The 10,517-nt window shown below is 44.1% G+C and overlaps 1 protein-coding gene and 1 pseudogene across 2 annotated transcripts in view; both read left to right on the top strand.

Annotated features, from left to right (window-relative positions):
• The window catches only part of PLAG1 (PLAG1 zinc finger), a 54,035-nt gene that overhangs the window by 11,172 nt on the left and 32,346 nt on the right, over positions 1-10,517 (top strand). The window lies entirely within an intron of this gene.
• The window catches only part of LOC101645574, a 32,619-nt pseudogene that overhangs the window by 11,269 nt on the left and 10,833 nt on the right, over positions 1-10,517 (top strand).

Here is a 10,517-nt window from a genome sequence, read left to right as displayed (position 1 = left end):
CACTAAGAGGAGACAGCTAATAAACACATCCTCCTTGAGTTGTGGCAAGTGGTTTAAAGGAAATATGGCTGCACAAAAGAATGGAGAGTTTGGGGAGGGACGAAGAGACCCTTTTAGAAAGAGTGACTAGAGAAGTCCTCTTGATAGATAAAGGGTCATTTGTAGGAGACCTGAGTAATAAGAGGACCCATCTGCCTCATCCAGACAGAAGATTCTGAAGGACGAGAAGCTGTTGGACTTGGACAGCAAGGAGAGCATTGCCATGAGCCCAGTGAGGCAGAGGAGTGAAACGAGGGACAAAGTAGAATGCTGTCCTAATGAACATCTTGTGTCCCAGTGTAGGTAGCATAATAGGTGCTACCCTATGCAGACTGCTGTCGCCTCCTAGCCTTACCTGGAGCCCCCTCCCCCCCACCCCACCCCTGCATGTGTCTCTTCACCTTTATGGAGGACTGCATCCTTTTCAGCTCGTGAGTCAAAGTGGCCCACCCGCTTGCATCCTCCTTACCTTTTCTCCTGCTTGTTGAGATACACATAAACATTTTTCAGGGCCAGCCCTGCCAGTTAAAGTTCTCTCTCTCCCTCTTTTAGAGCCTCTATAGCCACCTGGTCTTGACACACATGTAAAGAGTCCTAGCCCTATGACCATAAGCAAGTCAGTCCTCACCCACCGTAAGCCTTGTATGATTACTTTAGAGACAGTGCACATATACTAAGTGATAAACACAAACACACATACATATTGTATGCACACACTGAGAGCCAGGGGAGCTGGAAAACCTGAAGAGAGAAAGTCACCACCCCCCGCCCACACCCACAAACACGCAAACTTAAACATAAATGGGTATGGAGAGCCCTGCAGCAATTGTATCTATGTATATATTATATATGTGTAAATTAAGGTTTATGTATAAGGCTTCTGGAGGATGAGAGACCGCAAAAGACAGAAATTCCCAGAGGAAAATGCACCCCACTCATACCCAGAGATGGAGAGAGGTGGGAAAGACCCAGAGTGGGGAAAGACGTCCTCATGCAAGGAGGGGAAGGGAAAGATGCACGCGCACGTGCACACACACACACACACACACAGGATGGATGGGGCACGCCTAGATGAGGGGAGAAAGACACCTAAACAGGTACAGGTGGTAGTGACATATATACAGAGAATCAGATGAGGGAGGGACACACATGGTAGAGCCAGAAGCTAGGAAATATGGGATAAGACACACACATTGCATCTTGAAGGCAGGAGAAAGAACCCCTAGCCCAGAGTAGAGGTAAAGGGCAGATATACAGAGACATGGGAGAAAGACAGATGCTTTAAGGAAAGACAAGCATTCCTAGAAGGGATGTGATTCATGCACGCCCATTCTCAGAGAAGTAAGACACACAGCCAAGAGCGGCATGCAGGTACCCTTCTAAGACAGTATGGTCTAGAGGATACACAAAATGCACATACCCATGGGGAAGAGCTGCTCACATACCCTGAATGCATTTGAGGAACAGGGTAGCACAGACTGGAATTCAGATGGGTTTGGAGCAGGTGTGCCCACCTGTGCACACACAGAACTGAAGAGGATAGGATAGATAACATATCCATAGAGGAAGATGCCCGTCCATGTGCACATACCAAACCATAAAGCCAATCTCTTAAGTCAGTTCACGCTCATGACTCCCACTGTGTTACAGAGTAAAGCCCCACAGGATGTTTTGGGTCATTTCTACAGAAGCAGATTGCTAGGCCTTTCTTTCATAGTGCTGTCGAGTGGATTTAAACTGCCAGCCTTCTACACACACCGAGGTGGGGAGACACAAGAAGTAGAGAGATGGGAGACAGGCAAGGGCAGCACACAGAGGACAGTGAGAAGTCACACCAGGGAGAGACTCACAGATATACACCATGCATTCCTTTGATATCTGCACTTCCACACTAGTGACTGGGGGCTGGGAAGGAACAACACATGGTGCTTTGTATCCTGGGAGTCCTGTCCAGATGCCCCAGCTGGATTTTGGAAAAACACTTTCCACACAGAGACAATGTATACATGGAAGTTAATGTTTGGCAATGAAGTAACTTAAACATGTAACAGATCTCCAAACAGAAGTTCATGCCTTATTCCTTCTACCCTAATTAAAATACTAAAAGTATAAAGTATAGTTATACATTCATATACTTTTTTCTCAAAGTATAAAGTACATTAGTCACCACCAAGTTCAGAGTGCATTAATAGATTTAAGAACTATCTGGTTCAACCAGCATCCCGTGGGCTGTTACCTGAGACATCTACTTATATACATCCAGGTCCTTGTATTCCTGGGATTTTACTTAGGATTCTCTTCTCCTATTTCCCCCACAAACAGCACCCTCTAAGGTCCAACTCATTGGCACTTGCGTGCTTCTAAAGGACGTGTTTGGCCCTGTTGTATAGCACGGAACACCACTTGCTTTGACTTTATATTGTGTTTGTCTTCTGTCTTATTCACAGGACTAGATCGTATATCTGATACCCTTTTCACCTTCACCTATTCGGCATTGGGGAGCTTTCTCAGACCTAACTGTACTAAACGGTAACACATATAAAGGTCCAAAGGATTGCCCAGCCTCCGATCCTGTCCTTTCACTGATAACGTTTTGGGCAGTGACTCCTAGCTCATACTACCTCCATTTCACATTCCAACCACTAAATTAAAACCCAAGATCCCAATATATAGTTACCCTATAGGACAGAGTAGGACTGTGCCGTATGACTTACAAGGCTGTAAATCTTTAGGGGAAGCAGACTGCCTCACCTTTCTCCCATAAGTGGCTGGGGATGCTCAAACCACAGGCCCTTCAGTTAGATGCCCAACATTTGGCCCAGTGTACTACCAGAGTTCCTAAATATAATCAGCAGTAATCAGTGCCTCTTGATTGCATGTTTCCTCAAAGGTTAGTCAGAATCTTCACTATCTTCATCTTTGGCATTAGTACTAGGTACATAAATTTGAATTAGTTGTGTTAATCAGCCTTCCTTGTAGGTGTATGAATATTATCCTATCCCTGACAGTGTTGTACACAGGATAGATCTTGAAATGTTTTTTTTTGATGATTCATTTTCTCCTTTATTTCCAGGAATATGATTGCCCCATTTTGCATTTTATTTTTCACAATTTACGCTTTCCCTAGATTCCTACCTCATACATATTCCAATTATTAATGGATGTTTGAAACTGTTCTCATCTTGAGTTGTGCCTCATCAGCAGACTTTCCATGTATATATATTGTTTCTACATATTCCCGAAAAGCTAGACCACTTATGAATGAGCACTACGACCATGCTGATTGCTTCTAGTTTTCAAATAATGCACTGATGAATGGCCACTTGCATAAATCTTTATGTACATCTCAGGTTATTTTTTCAAACAAATTTTTCTGAGTGAAATTTGTGAGCACAAAGATAAATACTCTTTTTATTTGTGGAACTCTGCCTGTTGACCTTTAGGGAGGACTGTAAGTAGCTAGGACACAGGAGAGTGCCCCTTTCGTTAACCCCTCATTAGCACCAGGAAGGTCACATAAAGATGCCTTGCCAGACTCATTGCTTTGCGATTTCTCTTGTATGTATTCATGATCTTTCTAATGCTTTTCTTTCTTAGAAAAAAATCTCAGCAACCCAACTTACTACTGTGAGAGATCAGCACTGAGAAAGAATCGGGCATCCCACCATGATCAAGTGCATGATGTGTGTGGATTTGTAGCATCTGTTTTGGCTTTTCACAACCCATTTCCTCGTTTCTGCTGTATTTTCCTGGTTTTGATTATTATTATTGTCAGATAAGAGAAAGATCACTGTATAATAATACTTTGTTAGACTGAGTTGACTATAGAAACAAATCTAATGATTCCTATATGTCTGAGGAAGAGTTTGATATCAAGGAGTAATTATATATCAAGAAAGGACCCCAGCCCAGTCCAACTCAAGTCCACAATTCTGATAAGTAGTCCATAAGCCCCTCTTCAGGTGCACATAGTCAGTCACATGCAGAATGCCGAATGCAGGAGCGTCACACGTTGGTGTGTGCAAAGTCATGTGGATCCGAGGTGGGTGGAAAACATGTTAGGGCTCCCGAAGCTCTCAGGGTAGCCAGCAAGCAGGAGATGAAAGCAGAGAGAGAGAGAGGCCAGCCTCCAGGGAGCTATATCTCTTGGTCGCACCTCCAAGTGAGGTCACCAGGCTGCAACCTGATTGACAGGCCAAACTTTAACCCTACACTCTATTTTATTGTTTGTTTCTTTTCCAAACCTACACTTTAATAGATATTTTAGGTTGACATGAAATTAGATAACTACCACATACTACAAGCTGATGTGAAACTGAGCTGGGAGGTGGGGGTATGTGTGGGGTGGTGGTGGTGGTGGGAAGCAGTGACCCATCTGCCAAATTCTGAATTTATCTAAAATTGCAAAATAGATAAAGACAGTAACTATTCAAATTACCCAGTAATTCCTTTAAAAAAGAATTGGGATTCAATAGTTACTTGCTTTCTATCCTTTAAGTATTAAGTGACTGAAGGATGTCAATTAAGAAGTCTTAAGATTTTAGGATATTCAAAATTCATCATTAAAATTATCTGAAATAAAAGTACATGTGAAGAATACCTGGCTCCAGTGGCAGCATTTAATGGCGCAGGTGCAGAGTGAGCCAGCATGTTGGGGACCGAGCTCCAAGACCAGTCTCTCCGGTGCGGGCAGCGTCAAAATGGGATGGCTGCTTGAAGAGGTGGTGGCCACCACCTCCCACGTGACAGTGGTGCAGAGCATGAAGTGGGGGGTAGTGGGGAGTGGCGGGACAAGGGCAAAGGCAAGGTGGTGGATCTGCTGGCCATGGATACCAACATCATCACTGCTGTCAGGGCGGCCACACAATGTTGGTGGATGGCAAGGAGTAAGACATCGACCTGCTTGCTGCCCAGTGGCATCCTCAACAGCAAGGCCCAGTCCTTCATCGGTAACGGTGTGGTCATCCACCTACCTGGCTTGTTTGAAGAAGCAGAAAAACACAAGAAGAGAGGTCTCAAGGACTTGGAGAAGAAATCATCATCTGGGACTGAGCCTTCTGGTATTTGACTACAGCAGGCCGTGGACATACTGCAGGAGGTGCAGCGCAGGGAAGGAGGGAAAGAACATCAAAAGAACATCAGCACCACCAAGAAGGCGAGCAGACCCACCTCCTCCTCCAAGGCCACCAGGACTGGCCTACACATGCTCAACCTGCTTTCTGATTTCGAGGAGTTATCCGCCAGATGTAAGCACCGAGCATACCAGCAAGGTCCATGTTCCCGGTGCTGGAGATGGACATCTGGCCCCATGGTGCATGATAGCATGTATTTAATGTGTGAGGAGGGCTCCGACGCTGGCCTACTGGACCTCAACTTCAGAACCTCCTCATTTGGGATATCATCTAACTGCACGGTGGGGGCATGTATTCAGGTCTGGGGATTCTCCCCCGACCCCTGCCCAGAACATCGGCTATGTCTCCTGGCACTGTGAAAGTGAACACTACATGTGTGGCCATCGGGGTGTACCCCACAGAGCAGATAAATGAGATCGGTGACTCGCTGCAGGACCATTGTCACGAGTGAGGTCTGACCATGGGCAGGAAGTGGCTGGATGGACCTGGGTCATTTTCAGATACACCCACATGATCAATGGCTTCACAGCACTGATGCTGACCAAGCTGGACATCCTGGACGTACTGAATGAGATCAAGGTCAGCATCTGCTACAGGCTGAACGGGAAACGGATTCCCTACTAACCAGCTAACCAGGGGATCCTTCAGTGGGTGGAAGTGGAGTTTGAAACCCTGCCTCTGGGGGAGGCCGACACCACGCAGCCAGGGAGAGGAAGGAACTCCTGGCCCGGGGCCAGAGCTATGTGTGCTCTGTGGTGAACTGCGTTGGGATGCCAGACCAGTGCATCGGTGTTGGCAAGTCCTGGGAGTCCATCTAGCTGTTCTTGAGGAAGCCCCAGCGGGGCCAAGGAGCCCACAGAGGGTGCCACACACTCACAAAGACAAGGTCAAAGAGGTAACTGACAGAAAAGTTTCTGTTTCTCTGGGCCCCCACCCGTGGACTACACCAGGCACCAGCTGCTCAAAGCCACATGTCCCAGGCACCTTTGGGGTAATTTCTCCGCAGTGGGAAAACAAAACATTATATTGCATGATACTTTGCATCATGCCCTTATCACCGCGATCCTATCCACCTCTGCGAACTTGAACCCTGACTTGGCCCTGACTGATCATATCTTCATATATTTCAACTCTACATCCATGCTCCTACTAAACCTGTTCTTTTCCCTTGCATTTTACTGTTAGTGCATCTTTTTCTCTTGTCCTGTCAGTTCCCTTTTAACGTTACAAACCCCCCTTCTCCACTGTGTGTGATGCCTTACTACACCCCAACCCTGGAAAGATCCATCCCCCTGTGTTTTCCTAGATTTTCATAAGGGTTGGAGGTAGCATGCTTTGAAAGGTATATGTCCCAGGTACTTAAAACAGTGCCTGGCATAGAATTCATGAATTCTAGACCTGTTGTGATGGGTCTCTGATTCATTAGCTCTGTTTCCAAAAATCCCCCTCCTTTCCCTTTTATATTCCTCGTAGTACTATTTACTTAAATTCCTAAAACACATTAGTCTGTTTTCATTTGCCTGCCCTTACTCATGCTATTTCTGAAACTGGATGTCCTTACTTCCTTGCCACCTGAGCAACACCTATTCATTCTTGAAAACTGCTCAGATGTCACCTTCTTTGGGAAACAACGTAAATTACTCCCTTCTTTGGTTGCCTTGCTTTCTTCCTGTGAATTTTGGTTTCACATCTGCACTCACCCTTCCTCCTAGATCTCCTGTGCTCTGGGTCCCATCCCTTCTAATCTTTTGTCTTTCCTTAACTTTCCCTTCCTACCAAATCCTTCCTGCCAGCAATTCACCATGTCAGACTTACCTTCCCCTCCAGCTGATAGTTTCTGCAGCACGTGATGTCTATGCAGTGCCTCAGATTGCTTACATCACACTCTTTCCTTAAACTCAACATTCCTCCTTCCCTGAAGTAGTCCCTTCTAGGATTACCAAACACTGCATTACACGAAATAGAAAGGAGTAACATTAGGCCTTATCTTGACTGTCGCCTTCACAAAACGTTTCTTCCTTTTGCTTCAGTGACAGCATATCTTTCTGGTTGGTTGGTTTTTTCTCCTCCTCCGTGGCAGTCCTCATCATCTCATTTGCTGACCACCCTCTTCTGACTTCCTTTAAGTCCTTTAAGCCATTTACACTCCTTCTCCACAACGCCTGTGGTGCTGCCAGTTTCTTCTGCCTTGTGTCTCTGCCCCAGGCCGCCTTCTCTTCTTGTCCTTTTTATATCCTGTCACCAGTTAAATTTTTCTGGAATAGCATATCCTCATGACGCTGCTTTTTAAAACCATTGCTGGTTTTCCACTGAATGCTAAGTAAACTAGCATTCTAGGACTTCTTGTATTAGCTATAATTTAACATTGGTAAATTTCTTATTGCTGCTCAAGGTGGTGAGTGCTTTATATGCAGTATTATTTATTCCTCACAACAACCCTGTAGGGCAGTGTTTCCCAAAGTAGACAATACTGCCACCCCAGGACCACAGGAAACTGCAAAAGCACATACCTACACTTTATCCAGGAGCCCTCAGGGCATAGTGGGTCACGCAGGTGAGCTGCTATCCTCAGTCAGTCGTGTGAAACTACCAGCCGCTTTGAGAAAGATGAGGCTTTCTACTCCCATAGAGATTTACAGTCTTTGAAACCCTCATGGTTCTTCTACTCTGTCTACAGGATTTCCATGAGTCAACTTGATGGCAGTGATACTTTATCCTGTTATGTGCTATAGAATGAAAGTTTTTAATCGCTAAGTGGATGCTGAGTAATTTTTTTTAAAGAGGTGGTAGGTCAAATAAGTTTAGGGACCTATGCTACAAGGTTTAATGCTCTCACTTGGCATCTGAGGAAAGCTAACCTGTAAAATGGTAAATACTTTACTCAGGACCACGGAACTAGTCCATTCCACAATTTATTGCGAAGTAAGACTGATCCCATAAATACAACCAAGTGTAACCCCAAAACAGTTTTTCCCTCTGTTCGTATTCAAGGTTCCTTAAGTAGTGGGCTGTCGCAACTCCCTGGCCTGCTCTGAGCTTTACCTTTTGACTACATACTTCATTTCCTACACCTTTGGCATAGTCTCTTTACGAGGTAGCATCAGTGTGATGGCACCGAGTTTGGTGTTTTTTGTTTTTTGTGGTTTGTTTGGTTTTTGTTTTAGTTTTTGACATAGTGGTTACATGTTGGGCTGCTAACTGCAAGGTCAGTGGCTCAAAACCACCAGCTACTCCAGTGGAGAAAGATGAGGTTTTCTGCGAAACCCCACAGAGATGGTTCTAGTCTGTCTTAAAAGCTCTCTTTGAGGCAGAATTGACTTGATGGCAGTGAGTTTGGGGTTTGTTTGTTTGTGGTGCTTAATACACCATCAACTTCAATCCCGTCATTGTCTGCAGATCCTCAGACCCTGACGTGATCAGGCTACCTCCGCCACCTGGGTCAGCTGACCCCCTCCAGCCTAACGTGCGTATGTCCTGGTTATATATCGTAGCTGAGGTTCAACTCTTTCATGCCCAAATTTTGATCATCAGATCTTGAAAGAACCTTTTCTTTCTGAGAATTAGAATTGCATTTAATCTGTACTTAGTTTATGTTATTGTCCGACTCTATTTTGTACTATCAGTAGTTCAAAATTATAAATATCCATTTGGGGTACCTCCCCTAATGTAAGCTGCTTCATGTAAAAAGGAGTGATTGATTAATCTTTGTATTTTACATGCTATATTGATATTTAAAGTAAATAATAGAGATTTACTTGCCTGTAGTTTTTTGGGTTTTGTTTCTTGGAAGCTGCTGTGCAGGTAGGAGAATTATATTGGGATATTAGGGAAAGCAAACTTTCTAAACATGACCACAAGATGGCACAGTGACTACAGTGTTCTGGTATCTGTTGAAGGTTGGCCTAGTCAAGATTTCAGAAGTATCTCTGTACTTAGAGAAATGTATGAGAAGTTTGTAATGTATAGCAGTTGATATTCCCAGTCATTCACAAAGATAATAAAATAGATTGGGCAACTGTTTTCTTCCACAGATTCAATTAGTCAGCAAGTAAACAACCTCTCCTCTTCCCTCTCATCTTCCTTCCTTTCAACCAATATGTGAGTACCTCTCAAATGTGCTCCCACTCTTCTAGGTACTGTGATACAGAAATAAGCAATAAAGTGGCATATTGCCTGCGCTGGTGGAGCTTGTATTCTGCTGCCTTCACTGGGGCTCAAATGGCGATATTGGAGATAGAACCTGAGTTTCCTTGCTCCCTTTCGTTGCTCCCGAAGTCACCTTTCTCTTCTTCCCTGGCATACATGAACCCACAGATGTTTATTATCTAAGCACGTGTCCGTTCGTAAGCAAAAGGAGCAATATTGCAGTGACTAATTTTGCTATAGCCATTTTGACCTATTGCAGAGGCAAGAAAATCAGAATTCCCAAATACCAATTTTTATTATGTAAATCAGTATGTGTACATGCATAGCCTTCTCATGAGGAGCACTCCTATGATTACCTTCCCAGTTATCCCAGCTAATCAAGAAGTTACTGTGACTGGGGCGAAACACTAAGGGTGTGCAACAGAGCAGCAAGGGAACAAAGCAATGAAGACCCCGGGAATACCAAAAATGGACTGTGGGGCCAGAAGATGGCACCCCATGAGACGCCACTGGAAAACACTCCTAAAGGTCAACAAACAAACCTGGAACTCTTCATAGCAGCGGTTATCACCCTGCGGGTCAAGACCCCCTTGGGGGTTGAACCAAAGGGTCACTTAAGACCATCTGAAAACACATACCATATGTACTCGAGTATCAGCCGACTGAATATCAGCTGAGGCACCTAATTTTACCACAAAAACTGCATTAAAAACATGGTGAAAAATTCAGCCTATACATGAGTAGATACAGTATTTCTGATGGACTTAGGAACTGCTCCTCTATCCGTGTCCAGGTGGGTCCGCCCACAGGCGTGAAGACCATTACCCTTGCTACACCATGCTTCGAGACAAAATTTCATTTATTTGTAATTAAAATAAATATTTCATAATATATAATTATATACTGTTTTGTGATTAATCACTATGCTTTAATTGTGTTCAATTTGTAACAATGAAAATACATCCTGCATATCAGATATTTACATTATGATTCATAACTAGCAAATTACAGTTATGAAATAGCAATGATTTATTTGGGGGTCACCACAGCATGAGGAACTGTATTGAAGGGTTGTGGCATTAGGAGGGTTGACAACCACTGGTTTATAGGCTTTTCTTTTTTTGTCGTTGTTTTGTTTGCTTTTGTTGTTTTGTTTTGCCTTGTCTTATTTTTGTACTTATTATTGTCTCTGCAGGTCTA

The sequence above is a fragment of the Echinops telfairi genome, unplaced genomic scaffold (assembly GCF_000313985.2).
Source record: "Echinops telfairi isolate 266 unplaced genomic scaffold, ASM31398v2 ScPeMD7_1;HRSCAF=3_0, whole genome shotgun sequence".
NCBI classification, from domain to species: Eukaryota; Metazoa; Chordata; class Mammalia; order Afrosoricida; family Tenrecidae; genus Echinops; species Echinops telfairi.
This window is presented reverse-complemented; position numbering and strand designations above follow the sequence as displayed.